This window comes from Musca domestica, unplaced genomic scaffold (assembly GCF_030504385.1).
Source record: "Musca domestica strain aabys unplaced genomic scaffold, Musca_domestica.polishedcontigs.V.1.1 5, whole genome shotgun sequence".
Lineage (NCBI taxonomy): Eukaryota > Metazoa > Arthropoda > Insecta > Diptera > Muscidae > Musca > Musca domestica.
Window position 1 is genome coordinate 12,780,067 of NW_026712346.1, and position 21,537 is coordinate 12,801,603.

Consider the following 21,537-nt stretch of genomic DNA (forward strand, 5'->3'; position numbering starts at 1 on the left):
TTGCACCGAATGGTTAGTATAGGCCCGAATCGAATATATTTCGGTACTTACGAACAAATTCAACAGAAATGGAACAAAGTGTGTTAAATTTGATGATATTCGGTTCAGATATAGCTAAATTTTACAGAGATCGGTTCAGATTTGGATATAGTCCTATATATAACCTCATCTGATTTACGTTTATTCTGTCTAAAAAACGTAATATCAGTTCAAATAGGATGGATCTCTTATCTCTTATTTTCGGCGTTTCAATATAAATTTCGATAAAGACAAAACGTTCCTTATCGAAATAACGGTTTTGGACCCCAGGTATCAATGGACCAAATTCGTTTCAAGACATTTGGAGTTTAGGGTGTCCCTAATATCCGATTTGCTCCAAATTAGGTACATCGTAAAATTATTGTCAAAAAAAAACAAACTTAGATCGATTTCGGACATGTCAATGTCGGTCCACTCCTTCTCGCACCTCCCGCACAAAAGGTCAAAATTTTCAGTAAAAATATTTTACCTCACAGAAAGTGAAAGAATTATTCGATTTTGTTCAAACTGTGCAAATCCTAATATTTGCATCAGTGCTAGGTCAATGCGAAAATGATCAATATTGGCCCACTCTATCCAGTATATCCCCCAGGGTCAACATTTTGAATAATTATAACTCTTATAAAATGCGAAACAACAACGAGTCCGATCGACTTCAAATTTCGCACATTCTAGTATTTCTATCAACATATGATCTGGTGGGAGGATGGAATATATCGGCCCACTCCATCAATTACCTCCCCTACAATATGTCAACATTTCCAATAATCACGACTCTTACAAAATGTGAAGTAAGAGTCCAATCGTCTTTAATTTTCGGACATTCCAATGTTTCCGTTAAGACAAGATCCGGTGTTAATATGATATTTATCAGTCCACTACTACTGGTATACCCCATACAAAAGGGGTCTAAAGTTTGCAAAATGCTTATAAAATGCGAAACATTCGATTCTCCTCAAAATTTCACACATCGCATTATTTAAATCAGAATTAGATTGTCCAAACCTGCTAGGTTATTTATATAAGATTGAGGTCAGATGCGAAATGGACAGTATTGGACCATTCCTTCAGGCCAACACTTTGAATAATCACAACGCAAGACTGAGGTTATACATCTGTCGGTTGAACCAAACGGCCGACTGATATCATTTAACTTGTTTTTACTTGGGCTTAAACATTTACAATTCGGGATTTTATGTCCTTTTCCTAAGGATGTTTGCTCAATGGTGTTAGTTTTTGTGTAGTCCTCAAATGATGTTTTATTTTAAGTCAGCCTTTAAGGATCAAAACGCCAGAACATACAGCTGAAAAATGTTGCCAAAATCCTTCTGTACTAAGAAAAATTTAATCTTACAATTTTCTGTAATGAGTTCAATGCCAATTCGACAATTTGGACCAGACGCGAGAAGGAGTACACCGATGCCGTCCACCCATTATCGTCACTGTCAAGCATTTTTCAACGACAGTAAATGATGAGAAGTTTTGACATTACGGACAAAAGAAAAGCGGTTGCGTTTTGATGAAAAACAATTTAATATTACTTAAAAACAGAAGAACAGGATAAACACACGAATAAGGGAGAGGAAGATTAACCAATTTAATTGACAAATTTTGGTGTTTTGCCCATGAATACAGAACTTATTGGTCCCGTCTTTTGTAAGCACAGGTCTAAGCATGATAAGAGTATAATGTTTTGAAAAGTGTGGACAATATAACAATTTTTATGAGACATCTGTTTTTCAAGTTTGTCATTACGTTTGTAACACCTCGAAATATACATTTGAGACGCCACAAAGTATATTTATTCTTGTGCAGCATAAAATTCTTTGACGATTTAACAATGTGCATCCGTCTGTCTGTCCATCCGTCTTTGCTGGTCCACGTCCTCGTATAGCCCCCATATAACGGTACCTCTCTATATTCGTGATTTTGATGATTTTTGTGACATCATTAACCGGAATTGTTTCGAGTCTGTGAAAGAAAATTGCCTCTGCAGAACGGCTAAACCGATTTGCATAACTTTTCGTACAAACGTTCGTTATACCCCGAGTTAGGTTTTTAAAGAAAAAAAAAAAATATTGACCACGCCTACTTTTACGCCCACTATTTCGATTTATCTAAAATCGCCTACTTTTTAATCTATATATAAACCAATTGTTGTTCGTTGGTAATTGAATCGGCTGAGACCGGCTGGAACTATGTGGATATTTTATTAGATTTATCTAAAATCCTAATATTTGCCAAAAATCATGAAGATATCTGTTCCACAGTTAGTATACGACGTAATCTTGACTCTCCCCCCACCCTAGGTATTTGAGAGGAACTGGCCACAGTATAGTAACACCATAGACAAATGAAGGTATAGACTAAAAAGTTGTCTCATCTGTTATCTTCGAAAAAAGTGCTTCAATAGATGTCGTTCATGCTGTGAGAGAGGTTCAGTAGACTCACTCAATTCTCTCAAAATACAAAATATTGAATATTTTTATGATTCTTTATTATTTATCAATTAAAAACGAAACAGTGACTTTGTTTACTTTTACATGATATAAATATGCCGTGAAATATAAAAATATAGAATTTAAATAGCAAAAAAATGAATAAATTGTTTTCGAAGTCGAGTGACTTCACTAGCCCTGAGTGACTTGACTGGCCCAAGATCAACAATAGTGACATCTGCCGGAAGGGAAAATTTTAAAACTTTTTAGTCTATACCTTCATTTGTCTATGGTAACACATCAGTTCAGAACTGGGCCGATTTGACTCAAATTTTCTTTTAGTTATTTGTAATTACAGTGGAAACGTTGTTATGAAAGAAAATGTTGAGAAAAATAGCGGAACTGAAAAAAATGACTGTTCTATTATGATATGGAATTTTGTGTAGAATTGTTTCAGAATTCCTTTTGGAATTGAAAATTCTTATTAAAATAAAAAACCGAGAAAATCGAGAAAGTTTGCATATTATCTATACATGCTGTTATATGGTTGCCATACCAAAATTTTCAATTTTGATTAGATATGGAAATACTCCATCCAATGAGAACTCAAAATGCAAAATTTTATTGGGACTTCAATCAGTGAAATACCGAATATGAAGAGGCACTGTAATATGCAGACAATACAAATAATGGTGGAGTGAATTTAAAATATAGTAAGAAAAAGATTCACATACTCGGAAATTCTTCCGAAACCTTAAAAGTAACCTTAAATCATAGATAACGTCATACGGGCACTATGCGCTATCGTCAGTAATTACACTGCGGCGCAGACAATCTTGGGGTTAGGAAATTTTTCGGTTGGTAAATAAAAATCCCAAAAGAACTTTTTTAAAGTTCATTTTATACAGCTTAATCATACACAAAGGGCCGCAAATATTTTGCCCTATACTCCGCAAAAGTTACGATAATGTTTTAACTGTGATACAGTCCTATGGGTAACATGAGGAATCATTTGTACAAAATATGTATCAGGTTGGTCTACATTGTGACATAGCGCCCCTCAAATGATATAGCCCCTTTAAAATTCCTAAAATGTGGGTATAAAAAAAAAAAACAAATTTTTTCAAATAATTAAAAGTATAGGACCATGCTTCATTATAACTCTTATGTGAAGGTGTCCGGTGATTTTAGCTATTACCAGGGTCTTGGTCACATTTTTCAATTGATTTTGCCCTAATTTGGCATCTAGCTTCTGGTAGAAGACCTCTTCGCGGAAATTTTTCAATATCATTGTTTCGGAGTAGCGCTCATATAAAAGTACCTCCTGATTTTACCTATTTCGAGGTTTTGATAAAAAATCGATTTGACTTAAAATATGTGTTTGGGCTACTTTGGGGGTAGAGATCCATCTTACATGGGCCTATTGTAAACAGTTAATGTATACTTTTGAATATATATGCTATATTATTTAAATTTTTAACTCTAAAATTAAAACCTCTTACTGAAAAATAGGATCCGTTTTTTAAAAGACGTATTTATTTCTATTTAATCGAGTCATCATTTATACTAAAAATTGTATCACTTATGTGAGCCAGATTTGTGAATTATTATGCTTTAAAAACTAAAACTTCGGGCCGGCAACGCGGACTGGGCCAGATAGTTTAATATAATACGCATTTTGCGCATAAAATTGTTTTCCAAATACTGTGTAGATTATGTTTTTAAAGTGTGAATTTTGCAAGGAATCGCTCATTCGAAACCAGCAGCTCCTGTGATACTGCTCGCTCAATACACCTACACACCAATGTGCCTCGTGCAAGCGAATGCCAAATTGAAATTCAAAGGCACACAACACTAACACCAGTAACACACACATACTCACACACACTCTCATCTAAGGCCACATACAACGCGCATTCTCTCTCGCTGGCTATGGTACATCTTTTAATGCTCTTTCAGAGTTGAGCCAACGCCGACGTCGACAATAGTAGCGGCAGCAACAACGGCTACCCAGAGAATGGCCAAGCAATGATGATGGTGCTTTTCGCAAAGCGGCAGCAGCCAAGAGCTTTCAGTCCCGGATTGGCTGTTGCTGGGTAATGTCACCCACAGAAAACGCGAACGTGTCGACGCAAGAGAACCGTCTTGTTTTCCTTCCCTTCAAACGCGCTATAGCCAGCCTAATACATTTGCGGTTGTGATTTCCCAGTTTTCCATTTTCCTATAAAATTTTCCTTCTTTGTTTTTTTTTTTGTGGTTTGCCCGAAAGAAAAATCAAAATTCTATTATTTAATTGGCTGACCAAGAAGAGGAATTGTAAAAATAAAAGCAGTCCGATGAGAAAATTGAAAAAAATGTGTGGTGGTGACATTGAAGAGTGTTGTTGAAAAAAAAAACAAAAATCAAAAAAGAAGAAAAAATCAAAGAAATATTTCCGAATAATTCAAGAATACAAAAATAAGATAGATAAACATATATACACACACGCACGCACATATACAAACATACATACAGACGTTTGTACAAATTTTCTCAATTTTTGTACATAACGACCACGGAATTTGGTCTAAGGATCCAACCATCCATCCGGCCGAAGAAAAATAAAGAAAATTTCCCAAAAAATAAAAAAAACGGAAAATAATAACATCAAAGTGAAGTGAATTCAAATTTTGCCAATCAAAGGCGCAGAATGCGTTAATGTGCTACGAAAGAATTTAATTAAAAATAAAAACGAACAGAAAAGAAAGAAGAATCAAAAAGTGAACGGAAATAGAGGATTGAACAAATCCACAATCACACTCTCGCACGTGTGTATGTCAGCTAGTCCCGGTATTTGGATCACTGGAGAGATTTGGACAAGCAAATTGTTTAACCTTCAGCATCCTGTCAAGTCCTTTCGCAATGCATCAGCAGCGGGAACAGCATTCGGTTTGTTGTGGCTAGGTCTGAACGCTGTGGTTGTTGTTGTTCCTTTTTGTGTGCGAATTCTTTGGCGACGAAAACGGGTTTCTTCAAATACTCAAAAACACATACACACACACTGGCAGACAAACACCCCATGTCTAAAGGAACCAAATAAAAATAACATCCAGCCTACAGCCATCTGCCATCTGGTGCTTCAAGAAAGCGACCAGGCAAATCAACCAACCAAGCAAACAACCTACCAACCAACCCTGAGAGAATTGGATTAGCGAGGACCACGGACTACTGTCGGTGCTGGTGCTGCTCTACCGGCCAGCTCAACAGCCTCGTTGGCACCCATGCTCTTCACTTGATTGCGAAAGCAATACAAACGTCGTCTATGTGTACGTTGTGGCGAGCTTGTGCTTTCCCCCGGCTCTTACTGGGCCTCGCATCTTTAACCCCCACTCTCCGGCGTGTACCTTGCTCTCTCGCACCAGCCCGGTTTCGACCCCAACTCCCATGTGCCAAGTTACTGGCTGGGAGATTCATCTGCTCACCTGTGTCCTGAAGTAATCGCATCCGTGTTGCTGTCGTTGTTGCTTCTACTCCAGAGGCTGTAGCAAATTCTATAACCTAGACACCCCTTCTTTCCTCCACCCCCTTGTGTGAGTGTGCGTCTGTTAGAAGATAACTAACCTCGGATACCAATTATTATCAAATCTCGAACATCTATTATAATCACTTGTCGCAGTCGTCGTCCTTGCCAGCGTTGACGCGGCGTCGTCGCCATCGCCTTCGTTGCTGCTGCCATCCGATTGTGTACATTCCGCTGTATGTCGGCCAAGTCTTACATTTCATGTTGTTCGGTGTTCGCTGGCAAGCAAGTGTTGTCGGAAGCACGTAAATCAAAAAGAAGGAATAGACGACGGCAAGAAGAATTAACTTCCGGTTCAGATGTTGCTATTGCTGTTGTTGTAAGTGTTTGTGTGCGTGTTTTATACTTTCGTTTTCTCTTGCTCTGTGAGCGTGTGTGTGTCTGCGGGTACGCGAAATCCTAAGAAAAATCGACAAAGGCTGACCAGGTCTATGTGGTCAAGCCAGAGGTTCTGCAACTTCAAAGGAACAGTGAAAGAATCCGGACGTTACCTAGTGAAAGTGCAATAATCACTTTACGTCGTGTAGCGTTGCGACAAATTCCAACAAAGAGTGCGTCAAAGCTAGTGTGTCAGTGTCACATCGGGACGTGTGTGTGAGTGTGTGCAAGCCACCAGTTGTCTCAGCGTTTGGCGTAAACGCGTGACTCGAAAGCCGAAGTGAGTCCAACACATACATACACATACAAGTGTTTGTGCTTTGTGTAAATGTATTCGCAAGTGAGGTATTTTAGTTCTCAACTCACCTCACCGACAAGAAAAGTGTTTGTAGTGGTGCATGCGTGCGTAAACATGCGGTTTCCGGTTGGAACAAAAATTTAATTCAAAAAAAAAAAAAAAAATCGTCCTCGCTCCCTATCCAACGCGATATAAATTTAGTTTTGTTTTGTGTGGAATTTCTAAACCCTCAAGCCGATCCATGCTAATGAAATAACGATGTGAAGAAGAAGAGCAATGCTAACAACAGATAAAACTTCATAAACAAAAACAAACAACTACAACAACAAAATTACATACACAGCTACATACAAACGTAGGAGCTGCCAAAAGGGAAATAAACGTCAACTAAAGAGCAAAGTAAGTTTCCCGTTATCATCAACGAATTGAAACATCATAAGAAAAGCACAAGAAAAGAAGACGGAAAATGAAAGAATCGAAAATAGGGAAATACTTGAAAATGGATGAATGAAATGGGAAGAGGGAGTTGTGTGGCAGGCAGCACATGTCGGTTATGTTGTCATTGCACGAACACACACAGGCATTCATGTTTGTATGTGAAATGATTTTTTTATTCTTAATGAGGGGGTGGGAGAGGAGGATGTTATAATATTTGGGGGTTCAATGGACTATGTTGACAATATTTGGAAACAAAAATTGCAATACACGTTTTATCAAAGAAATTGGCAATAACGCCTTTTATGAAAACATGTTCAGTGTAAATAAGGCTTTTTGTTTATAAATTCTAATATATGACGCTTTACGCAATACCCTTCACTTTTATGGTTACAATTGTACTATACAGTACATATTTTTCCACCAAACCGAATGTGATGAACAATACTTTTTAGTTTGAAGTTTTGTCCGTGGTATTTTTTAAGTGACATGTCAAACATTACGGGAAAAAGTGAACAAATGACAAATGTTGATGTATGATCATGATCAGCATGATATATATATATATATATATATATATATATATATATATATATATATATATATATATATATATATATATATATATATGTATATATATATATAAATATTCTGTCTGTCCGTCTCTCTGTTGCAATCACGCTTTTGAACGAATTGAGATAGAAGGCTTAAATTTTGCACAAATGTTTATTATTCCAGTAGGCAGGTTAAGTTCGTAAATGGACCATTTAGGTCCACGTTTTCATATAGCCCCCATATAACGGTACCTCCCAATATTTGGTATTGATTGACGAGGTAATGATTGACGATTTTACTTAAAATACTCACTGAAACTGTTTGAGATGTCGTATTTGATGTTCTTAATGGATGCTACAGCCTATAGCAGAAAATTGTCTATGCTGGCCCAGGTCTTCGCACAGCTCCGACATAACGGTGCCTCCCTATATACTATATTTTGCTGATTTCAGCTATATTATTCACCGCTTATTTCAAGTTTCGAATATGATAATGGCTTATGACAAACAAAGCCTATGTAGGTCCACGTCATATAGACAGCAATATAACGGCTTTATTCAGTATTTTAAAATTTTAACAGAATTTTTTGAGGATTTTATTTCCAAATTCGTTCCAAATGGTAACTCTTCGAAATACTCATGTAAGACACAACAAAGTATGTATATTCTTGATCAGCGTGAAATTCTATGTCGATTTAGCGAGGTCCGTCTGCCTGTCTGTAATCGCAGAAATGTTTATTTTTGCCAATAGGCAGGTTAAGTTCGTAAATGGGACATGTAGGTCCACGTTTTCATATAGCCATACAACGATAATGACTTTAGCGACATTATTTACCAGAATTGTTTCAAATTTGGCATTTGAAGTTCGTAATGGATACTAAAGCTTATGACAAAAATTTTTGTATGCAGGTCCAAGTCTTCGTATAGGTCCCATATAACGGTACCTGCTTTTTTACTTGTTACCTACTAGTGTAGGGTATTGAAATTTGTACCCTCCTTTTGAAAGGAGGGTACATTTTTTATTTGACGTAAAGCGACAAAATTTAGCAGAACAATTTGTATTGTGTTTAGGATGGTTGGTATTGAAGATGAGATATATCGGTCCACGTTTTGGTATAGTCACTAAATAACGGTACCTCTCAATTTTCGGTATTTTAATGATTTTTGACACATTTTTTCACGGATTTCTCTGAAAATTGGGATTTGTGGGTCAAAATGAGTCGTGTGGCGAAATATTGTATGTATAGGTCCACGTTTTTGTATAGCCCCATATAGCGGTACCTCCCGATATTCGGTATTTGGATTGTTTTAGTCACATTTTTTCTCGGATTTGTCTAAAAATTGGTATTTGTTGGTCATAATGGGTTCTAGCTCCGGTGGCGAAACCATGTATGTATGGGTCCACGTTTTTGTATAGCCCCATATAGCGGTACCTTCCGTTATTCACTATTTTGATGATTTTTGCCGCATTTCCCTATTAACATATCGGAAAATAGGTATTTGTGGGTCACTAATTGAACCTGGGAATGAAATCAGAACACATGTCTCTTGTGTTCCTTATATAAAGTCATAATTTAAATTAATGCTGTCTGAATTACATTTGGAAGAAATACAAATAAAAAGAAACTTTAAATTTTTAATTAGTAGTACATGAATATGTCATTAATAATGTCGAAATGCTTCAGTAATCAATGGAGATTCCGTTTTGGGCTGTGGATCGTTTTACATTACAATGAGTGTAAGAGTAGGGTTGTTTGTAGGCCACAGTCCAAGAGATCCCCAAACATTTCATTAAGAGACTCTAGACTTTGAATTTAAAATTGCACTTAACAAGTTAGAAACTGATCCTCCGGCACACCTTCAGCACATGACCGTTTATATAGCTATATATAGACAAACCTTATGCAATCCGCAGATATGGCTTGCCTTTAGTTTGTTTTTGTGGTCACATGCAGTGTCTGGACTAAATCGTTGCATGGACATATATCTATAAGTTTTCAGAAAATCGGAGACAAATCTTGACAAGATCATTGCGATGTACGTAGTTTGGTGTACCTAGATTTAAGAATTTTGGCGAAGTGGAGTTTGAACGATGGCACAATAATATGAGATAGAATAAAGCTATCTACTAAGTACATATTGTCCTCCCATCTTGGACTCAACTTTGTGGAAAACCCCTAATATTCATTTCATGTTTTGTGGGCTTCACCTCAATATAAGCATTTTTATGAAAGAGTTGCATTTTCCTATTCGCATTGAATTTAAACGACTTTTCTTATTGAGTCATCATTATTTTTATACCCTACAAGACTATGTGTTGTGGGTATTATAAGTTTGATTAGCCCAAAAATTATGTAACACCTCGAAATAGTGGTTTCCCACATAGGAAAGTGTATCTGTCTCGCCGAGATGTGTCGATCTAGCTATGTATGTCCGTCCGCCCGTCTGTCCGCCTGTCCGTCTGTCCATGTTAATTTGTAATCAAGCTACAGGTCGCAATTATAAACCGATCCTCAGAATCTAACCCTATTGTCAGAATATAACCCTATTGTTTATTATATAACCCTTTTGCCGATTATCCTCACGGATCCTCACGAAATTTTGCATGGAGGTAAGGCTAGGGTCAGAATTAAAGCCTATTAAGATGTACATTTAAAGGTGCAAATGGACTAAAAAAAATTAATTTTTTCTAATTTTGTAGTCACTCTATAGGCCACAATTGAAAACTAATCGACACGGAATTTCGCATCAGAAGAGAGTTAAGGACAGGAAGAAGTCTAGCATTTTGGATGACCATTGGATTATATTTAGCTGTAAAATGGACCACAACTTTCGTGTGAAATTGTTTTGAATACTTACAAAACTACGGAGTGCGTAAATACTGGCCAAATTCTCCGGGCCAAAAAACTAAGGGTAAGGCTCTTTGACATTATTTCAAAAACGAAATCTTTCAAAATGGATTTGGATATGAGGGAACTTCGAACATATTGTAGTGTTGTGGGGTATCACATGGTAGGCCCCGCACGACTATAGCCTTTGCTTACTTGTTTATTTTTAAACAAGTTAAATTGTACTAATATTGAAGAAAATCGACCATCAATTTATGAGTTTTTGTTTCTTAAATCTTTGCCCCTATAGGGAGGTCCGAAAGGGAATGGATCGACATTGCTAATTTTTAAATCTGAGTTAAGACTGATTCAAGTAATACGGTGTGACAAGTTTGATTTTTGAATATTTTTAAGGGAAAGTACCATTCTAAGTGGTCCGAAGTCCGATGAAATGTTAAGATATGCAAACATTGAAGAACGTGGCAGATGCGTAATTTCAAATTCACAGTTTTAAAAATGTTGTACCTTTTGATAATGTAATGTAATACCTTAAAGTTAAATTCCCTCCAATATTGATGCCATACCATTTTGTACCATTTGAATAGGAATTTTCAATAATTCAGACGTTGAACTCATTATGTTATCTGGTCCTAAAGTAAAACAAGTAAAAAAGGTGTAAGTTCGGCCGGGTCGAACTTTTAATACCCTCCACCATTTGGTACAAATTTGACAATTTCCATAAAAAAAATAAAATCCGTTAACAATTCTGTTAAAATCTTAAAAATACCGAATGCCTATACGACGACGTGGACCTGCATATGCAACTTTTGTCATAAGTTATTACAATATTTTAATGCGAAACTTGAAGAAAAATCTGTTTATAATGTAGCTAAAATCATCAAAACACCGAATATAGGGAGGTACCGTTATATGGGGGCTATACGAAGACGTGGACCTGCACAGACAATTTTCTGGCATGGGCTGAAGTATCCATTACGAACTTCACATGCGAAATTTGAAACAATCCCGGTAAATAATGTCGCTAAAATCATCAAAATACCGAATATCGGGGGGTACGGTATATGGGGGCTATACGAAGACGTGGACCTACATGGCCCATTTTCTGTTTTATGCTGCAGCATCTATTACGAACTTCAAATGCCAACTTTGAAACGATTCCGGTAAATAATGTCGCTAAAATCATCAAAATACCGAATATCGGGGGGGTACCGTTATATAAGGGCTATACGAAGCCGTGGACCTACACAGATTATTTTCTGTCTTAGGCTGTAGTATCCATTACGAACTTCAAATGCCAAATTTGAAACAATTCCGGTGAAAAATGTCGCTAAAATCATCAAAATACCGAATATCGGGAGGTACCGTTATATGGGGGCTATATGATAACTTAGACCTACATGGCCCATTTACGAACTTAACCTGCCTACTGGCAAAATATACATGTGTGCAAAATTTTAGCCTTCTATCTCAATTTGTTCGAAAGATAGCGTGATTACAACAGACAGACAGACAGACGGACAGACAGACACACAGATAGACAGACGGACATGGCTAAATCGTCTTAAAATTTTACGCTGATCAAGAATATATATACTTTGTTGGGTCTGACATGAGTATTTCGAGGAGTTACAAACGGAATGACAAAATTAATATACCCTCCATAATATGGCGGAGGGTATAAAAATATATGATCTTTGCTTGAAAACTTTGCCGAAGTGTGTTGTTACTGTGGTTGTTGTTGACATCCCCAAGATTTCGATTTTGACATTTTTTAAATAAATGACTGTGCCAAATATGTGAGTTATGTTTTTTTTGTAATAGTCATGCCTTTTTGTTCGTTTGTAGAATCGAACTTTCCATGCTTGGTATGATTGTCACAATGGAATATATCAGAAGTAAGTGTGTGAGTGTGTGTGTGCGTGGGGTACTCGAAGCAAGTGTGCATGTATTGCTTTTGAATGGAGTCTGCTTTGTTGTTTTACAAATGCCTTCCACAATATTCTCTTCTATGGTTCTGTGGTTCGATACTCACAGTTCGACAAGTTCTTCCTTCCTAATTGATTAACATATCGCAATAATCTGTTGTACAAGGGTTCGACATGGCTATGCCCCTGTTTCGATTCACAGCCCTCTTCTGCGTCGTTGTGAACCACACACAACTACTACTACAGAGCAAAAGAATTGGTTTACGTTCAAACGGTATGCTCCAATGTTTTTGGAGCGAGTCCGTGTATGGGTGTGCGTGTGTTAGACAAGGTCCCTCCAAACGTGTGGCATCTTTTGAAAAGAAAACAATGCTGGTGATTATATCTACTCGGAGTGGTGTGTGTTAGCCCAGTTACCGCACTCCCTTCACACCACCTTCTGTCGGGCGAAATATTCGCCACAAGATTTTCCAGGCCATTAAGCAATGGATGCGAATAATGTTTCCCGCCATGGCTATTATCCGAACTTTTGTGTATTATGTCGCCGTCGCCGTCGTTTCTTTTGGCTTCGAAGCACCAACACCAATACCAGCAACAACAACAACAATGACAACGACAATAACAAAACGCAAAAACACATGCTGGTTGGCACTACAATTTGGATTAATTAAACGCTTCGGCTTCGGTCATGTTGACGACTTGCAATGTACCATTTATTTGAATACTTCAGAAGTTAGATATTAACACCCTCGTACCGCAATAAACATTTTTCGTGGAAGTTTTCCACATAATTTGACAGTTTTCGGTGTTGATTGTAATGGCTAGAGCGCCCGTAAGTGGGGTCATTAGAGAACAGAGGGCGATTCGGAATATTGGAAAAAGACAGTAGCTGTTGATGCTGACAATGCTATTACATGAGGATGAGTAGTAAATAGTGAGAATTGTAAAAATTAAACTACGAACATAAATGAAATTTATTGGAATGGCTGTCAGAGGCATGCCAAGGCAGCCGCCCGCAATGGTTAGTTTTGTTCAGTCGGTTGTATGTTCCAAACAGTTGTATCGATCATTTGTGTCCGATTAGCATGTTGTTATCTATTGTAAAGTATAAATGTTAGACCTACATAGACGTGTGCGAGGTTTGAGGAGAACAGAACAAATATATAATTTCGTATTTTATGAAGGTTATTGGTATTACTTATCATATTTGTATGTAAGATACCAAAAGGGGTGCCTTGAAAAATCACACCTTCAAGTGTGATCTAACACTGTTCAATTGGAAGGAATTGCGAAGTTTAACGAAAATCGGAGTCTGATTTCACATTTTAGTAGAATTATTATTCTTAAAAATGTTTACCTTTTGTTGGGAGGTAGAAGAGGCAGTGGACCAATATCTGCCTTCATCGCTTTTAATCTATGTTTGGTTAAAACATTAGCCTGAACCAATTTTGGAGATATCGCTTACACGATTCATTATATATTGAGGTTATGTATGACTTTTTTTGTAATTTTTGAACTTTTGAGAGGAGCGGGGAGAAAGTCTCAAAAAAGAGTGGATCGATATATTTCATTTTCGCACTTGCTCTAACGCAACGCAAAAACATTAGGACGTTCTATGTTTGTTGATAATAGGACACTGTGAAATCAGTAAAATCATTTTGACCCCTTGTATGGGAGGTACAAGAAGGAGTAGGACAATATTCTTCCTTTACCCACCAGACCTAAGTTTCATCTAAATGTTACGATACACTTTATCTGCTTGCAATCATTTGAACATATGTGGAGGTGGTATCAGAATGAGTGGACCAATCTCCAATTTTAGACCAAGTCTGATAATCTCTTCAAACGTTGAAGTGCACCCGACAGCCGACCAGAATCGAATCCACATTTCATGTGGGTATAAAAAGAATATCGCATACAGTCTATACAGGGTGAGATGAAAACCCTGCAACCAATTTCAGACTGCAGTCATTTCTAAGCCACTTGTCCAACAGCTGTTAAAATTATTCTAGTGACAGCTCATTATATTGTTTACAAGCGTACAAAAGCATTTTGGTGAGAATTTTCCAAAAAAATAAGTTATTCGTGATGGAATTTAAGCGTGAGAGTGTGTTCCCTTTTTTTTTTTGGCTGGAAAACCACAAGTGGCTATCGTTAGAGCACTCCAGCATTTAAATGTGAATTAATCTTTTGTGCCTCGTACCATCACTCGTTACCGTGATACTGGTAGCGTAGCCCGACGTCAAGGAAGTGGACGGAAGAAAACAGCAACATCAGCAGAAATGGTTCGAAAAGTAAAGAATCGACTTGATCGAAGCCCGCGTTGTAGTGGCCGAAAAATGACTCGTGAGCTGAGCATATCGCAACATTCCATTGGGCAAATATTGAAAAATGAGCTCGGGGTAAAGCCATTGAAATTCCAAATAGTGCAAGAATTTACACCGCACCAGAAAGAAAATAGACTCAAAAGACTAAAGAGTTGCTTCGTTTGGCCGAAGTTGGTGAACTGTCGAATTTGGTTTTGTTGTCCAGCAGTTTGTAAACTGAACTTATTCTACAATTTGATGCTATTTCCGACATTTTTTGCTTTAATTCAATATAATTAAAAAAAAAAATAAAAATTATGGCGTTGGACTTTGTTGCAGTTTTTTTCATCTCACCCTGTATTTCTCCGGAATTATGTTAATCACTTACCAACCATACATGAAGCGAACTGAATCCACAATTATTGTCGAAATGTCGTATATCGTATTTTTTGGGTCAACAATTTTAAAGATCACAAATCCCATAAAATATGGAGTTATCTATTTGGACCTATTCTGTGATCTGTTCCAGAACATGCATTATTTTTGCAATATTTTTCCATAAAGGGAAACTCGGTTATCGCAGTAAAAACTTTAACATTCTTGCAGTTCTGGAACATACCACTGATTATAATTTCGAAGCAAGGTTTCTGCAAAAAAAAAAAAAAAATAAAAAAAAATAAAAATCTGCAGTTAATGTCATCGAAATATCGTCTGTTGGGCGAAAATATTATATATGACGTCAATACCGAATAATTTACATACCTTTATATTTCCGGACATTCCTGCCGTAAAAACTAGCTTGAATCTCCAAAATACCAATACATAAAGAATTGATATTATCCCAAAGAATGGTCGTGCAAGATGTGTCTGAAACTATCAAAAGCCTCCTGTCTCAATACGCGGATAGCTATATCAAATTTACAATAAAAAGCTACTCTAGAAGATATGTATTATGTAGGGGAGATATAAATGGTGTGACAAAGTTAATCTCAGGGCTGCAGAGTCGAGTCATTTTGATCAGACGTTGACTGCGACTCGACTCGACTCCGAAAACAAAATCCTATTAAATTCTTTGAAAAACTATCCCTCATAGATCTAAAGGTCATGCGGACTAAAGTCTTAAGTTCTTTTAACCTTTGAATGTGGGACCAACAAAGTTTCAGTTGTTAATCGGAACAGAAATCATCGAAACATCGAAAATCAGAATATACCACTATATGTTATCGAAACCAAATAGTTTATAAAATTAGAAACTTTTCAGCACGGCTGACTAATATTCTTTAAGGATATAAATCCATAGGCATTCTAGCTATACATAGGTTCCATTAAATGGAGCCTACATGAAATAGTAAACCTGTATTGACCATTTTTCAGAATGCCAGAACTTAGGAGGCATCGTTGCATGGGGGGCTTTATTTAAACCTGGACCGATGTAGCCCTATTTTAAAACCAACTATTATAGGAAATACAAATGCTATAGCCCCCATATATATGTTTCATCCGATTTGGTGTTAAAGACCCTCAAATTCGTAAAATGCATTCGACAACAATGTTATTTAGTACCAGATATCTTATAGAGCTCGGAAATATCTCTGCCAAATTTTATCGAGAACGGCTAAGATTTGAATATAGCTCCCATATATGTCATTAATCCGATTTCAGTTTTGTTCTGCAAATAATGGCTAATATCAGCCCAAAAGGAGTGAATTTCGGGAAGTATGTTTCCATTTTATGGAACTCGGCTCCGATATATATATTTTTTTAATATAAATCTTCTCGAAGTGATAGCAATGTCATTTGGTATAAAAAATAAAAATGTCTCCGTCAAATTTAGTGAAAATCTATTCAGAATTGGATATGCCTCCCACACATTAGTTTGCTCTGAACCCAAACTATAACTGCCCTAAAGCCAAATGTTGATAGGTGGTATGATCTGATTCAAATCAAATAAATTCTTTTGTTACGGGAGCTCTATCATATAGTAGTCGGCCTCGTCCGATTTTTGACTTTTCCTACTGGTTTAATATTGTCCTTATCGAAGTCATGTACGATACCGAAATATTATTTGGTTCATAGTTGGTAAGATCTACTTCACATAAATTCCCAATATAAACTTTTTCTCTCTCTCTAAATAAGCATAGTGGTGTAGGGCATCATATAGTCGGCCCGCCCGACTTTTGACATGGTTCTTCATTATTCATTATGTCCACCATACAATGGAAAAAGTGCAAAATAATACTTAGAATAGCAACTCTAAACGTAAATGTTTCCCTGCACAGAAAGAGAAAGGATAATCTGATTCTGCACCAACTTTGCAAATCCTAATATTTGCACCAGTGCTAGGTCAGGTGTGAAAATGGACAATGTTGGTCTACTCAATCAAGTTCCTCCCCTACAAAGGGTCAAAATTTTGAATAATTATAACTCTTATAACATGCGATGTAAGAGTCCGATTGTCCATGAAACGCAAAATTAACATCGGATTTCATTATAACTTGATACTGAGGTATTTTTATCAACACAAGATCTGTTGTAAAGATGGTAGAGATTGGACCATTTCTTCTGGTACCTCCGCCACATAGGGTTCAAGATTTTGAAAAGCAAAACGCTCAAAGAAATCGGAATAAGCATCCAATTCTCACACATACAAACATTTTTGCTAAGACAAGATTTGTTGTAAAGATGATATATATCTGCGAACCCCTTATGGTACCTCACCCAAAAGGATGAAGGAGGTAACCAATATAGTCCAGACCTGGTACGTCGCAATATTCATATCATATTTATTTAGATCCAATACGAAATATTTGCCCATTCCTTCGGAACCTACTACATAGAGGGCCAAGAATTTGAAAATTGATAACAGAAGTCAAAATATATATTCGGATAATCGAACATTGGCTGAGGGCATACATCTGTCGGCAAAACCGATTAATACTTTTTAAGTCAGTTTTAAAGCAGTTTATTTCCTCGCAGGGTAGTTTGTGCATAAAGTACATATATGCAACCGAACCTAACATTATTGGACGACACCAACATTTTAAACGAATCTTCCACCTGGGCCTTGCCTTTTTGTAACGGCGTAGATGGGTGTATGTGCGCCCGTGTCGATGTGTGGCGGTGGTGGTGCACGATGCATTCGATTCTCTAACCAGGAAAGTCATTATAAAATGTTAACACATTATTCGCCATTCTTATTATAATTTGTTTTGATGGTGTTTGGTTGTTGTTGTTGTTGTTGAATCACATTTAACAACACTACACCTACTCAAACACATACCCGCAAACACACACACACACACACACCTACATGAACGCCTATTGACTTGAAGTGCTCTTGAATTTTCAGAGAAAATCTGCAAATGGATTAGTTGCTTGATGTACTAATGTACATTTGTAGGAGGGGTTGGAGGAACATCAAGACACAACGTATTGACGTTGTTAACCACCATCATCATAAAAAAACCAGTAAGGAAAGCTCAAAAGTCGGACGGGCCGACTTTATGATACCCTACACCACTATGCATATTTAGTAGAGCTCTCGTAAAAAGGTTTATACAGGGCATTTCAGAGCTCTATGAGATATTTGGTACAAAATCAAAATCTATCTAATTCTATCGTGCATTTTACGAACTATAGCTATCTCTGAACCGGGTTTCTCCAAATTTTACGTATTAGCTTCTTGACTGAATTCGGTCTTATGTACGAAAATTCAGGTGATTTGGGCTGATATTGACCATTTAGTGCACATTTAACCCGAAATCGGATGAAGATATATATGGGAGCCATATCCAAATCTGAACCGATTTCGATAAAATTACAAACAGCTATTTCTGGGCTGTATCTTATATCTGGTACCAAATATCATTCTTGTGGAGTGCATATTACGAATGTGAAAGGCTTAAACACCAAATCGGATAAAACATATATATGGGAGCTATAGCTATATCTGAACCGATTTTCTCCAAATTTGTTGTATTTGCTTTAAGGCTAATCTCGGTCACATGTGCCAATATTCGGGCCATTTGGACTGATATTGGCCATTTGGTGGTCAATTAACCCGAAATCGGATGAAGATATATATGGGAGCTATATCCAAATCTGAACCGATTTCGATAAAATTTAAAACAGCTATTTCTGTGCTCCATCTAATACCTGGTACCAAATATCACGGTTGTGGAGTGCATAGTAGGAATGTGAGGGACTTAAAGATCAAATCGGATGAAAGATATATATGGGAGCTATAGCTATATCTGAACCGATTATCAAATTTGATATACTTGCTTCTAGGCCGAACTCGGTTGGTTGTGCCCAAATTCAGGTAATTTGGACTGATAGTGGACATTTGGTGCACATTTAACCTGAAATCGGATGAAGATATGTATGGGAGCTATATCTAAATTTGATCCGATTCTCACCAATTTCAATAGGGTTCGTCCTTGGGCCAAAAAAATATTGTTTGGAAAATTTCATCTCAATCGGATAATAAATGCGACCTGTATTTTGTTCACAAGAATACATGGACGGACGGACGGACGGACGGACGGACTGACATGCATAAATCGACTCAGAGAGTGATTCTATGAAGGTTCTCAAAAGTAACTATGGGTCTATCTCGTTTCTTTCTCCATGTTACAAACAAATGCACAAAGACATAATACCCTTACAACTATGTGGTGTAGTGTATAAAAACAAACCACGGGAAATAAAACCGACGACATAGGGCCACGCGGGGCAAGCAGGGCAATGCAGCTACATTGCACTTGTCATTGAATATAAAAACCAGCTGCTTCCTCTGCATCGCCATTATCGCTGCCATCAAATTGCAACTTGATTTGAAAATTTGGTGCTTATTAGGAATAAAAAATAGAAACGAACGAAAGCTCGAGATGACCCTGATGTGCCTTGGGTAAATATGATTTCAGAATCGGTATTCGAGTGAGAGCACGGCAATGGAGGGTGATTTGTCAGAACGAACTACTAAATCAATTTCAGAATGCCTTTTTGGCTGGTACGTGCATTTCGATGTGGTCGGCGTGTGTGAGTGTGTGTTTATCTTAGTTTTGGCACCCCAACTCGACACGGAAGTGCACTCAATGCAAGCCGGCAAACCAACAAAGGATGGAACATCGCAAAATGTTCAAAGAAATGCCAAAAAATAATTTCATGACAAATATTCATCATCATCATCAGCAACGTCACTGTCAAACACACATTTCGAATGGAAAATTATGAAGGATAGCACAACTAGGGAGGGCCGATTGTGACAGACACTGGGGCAAAGATTAAACAAGAAGTGAAAACATAAAAAGTGTAATTGAAATATAAATGATTGTTATCAACACTTGGGTTGGGGTTCGAAAAAAAAAAAACTCCTTAGGTGGGGATACTTACGTACGGAGGTAACAAATTATTGTTGCTTTGCCAAAATATCCGATTTAAGGAAAACAAATAAGCCTTAACTCGTTTACCGGATGGGTAAATTCATATATTCAGTGAGTAAAAAGGGCTTTAATAATAATCACCGTATCGAAGTTCTCTATTCCAACAAACGTCAACGAAATTGTTTGGGAAATGAGGGAAAAACATACAAAATATCGAATATTGGACGGCACCGGGGGATCTACATTTTTAATTCATTGCATGAAGGCTTCTTGCCCTCTAAGTGTTAGAAATGCCACATCTATATATAAAAGAAAGTTGTGTTAGTTACCATGCTAATAACTCAAGATCCGCTGGTCTCATTAGTGGAGCGTATTGGACATTTAATAAGAAAAGGTCATGATATGGGTCATAATCCCGATTTGAAGTATATTTTACATTTCAACCACATTTTTCATACTAATTTCGACAAATGTTGGTAATTTGAGAAGAGATCATCCTTGCAAAAATGATTACTTTTAGGTATAACCATCATATGATCTAAACTTTTTTCGGTGTCTTGCCAATTTTCTAAGTTTTTGGCCCTTATTTGGCATTTTTGTTTCGAACGGGGTGGAAAACATCTTCTCATAAAACTTCAATTGATTTGGCTAATAAATTATATTTAGGCTACCCAGGGATAGAGAACCATCTTACAGATAATTGTCCACATAGACATTTATTTAAGTATAGTCCCCACATTAGTGTAACCGCAAGTCCACTTTCCCAACTAATGTGGGGTCAGACAAGAGAATGTTTTACACCATTGACTTTGTAATTCCCTAAAAGAACGGGCCGGCAACGCGGACCGCCCACCTAGTTACAGATATTTCTGAGGTAAATGAGGCGAAAACATCAAAACAACGGTACCGTTACTCCGGGGCCATGTCAAAGAGTGGAAATATTACAACAATCTGTTGTTTATTTAAATGACCTTCCATCTATTATTCGCAACTCAAAAATATTAATGTTTGCTGACGATGTTAAACTTTTCTGCACTCTTGATTCTCACAACGAATCGCTTAATCTGCAACAGGACTTGTATTCTCTTGCACATTGGTGTAGAGTCAATGGAATGTCATTTAATTTAAAAAAAAATATCAGCATATGGACTACAACTATTTCATTGGTTCTTACAAATTGGACAATGTTGACTCGTTTCTTGATCTTGGTGTCATATTAGACAATAAATTACGTTTTAATTTACATATTGCGTCTTGTGTTAATAAAGCAAAATCTTTACTAGGATTTATAAAACGTTGGTCAAAGGAATTCGACGATCCTTATGTGACCAAACGCTTATTTATCAGCCTTGTTCGACCTAATTTAGAATAT

The 21,537-nt window shown here is 37.0% G+C and overlaps 1 protein-coding gene across 3 annotated transcripts in view; it reads left to right on the forward strand.

Annotated features, from left to right (window-relative positions):
- The window catches only part of LOC101890183 (prolyl endopeptidase FAP), a 94,673-nt gene that overhangs the window by 5,554 nt on the left and 67,582 nt on the right, over window positions 1–21,537 (forward strand). The window contains exon 1 of one of the 3 annotated variants that reach the window (XM_005177988.3): window positions 4,382–7,111. The exons of 1 other annotated variant lie outside the window; for it this stretch is intronic. The gene's annotated coding sequence lies outside the window, so the exon portion shown is untranslated. Of the gene's footprint in view, window positions 1–4,381; window positions 7,112–10,435; window positions 10,615–21,537 lie in introns of those variants that run through there. One more of the 3 variants, XM_059128025.1, reaches the window with a different exon arrangement.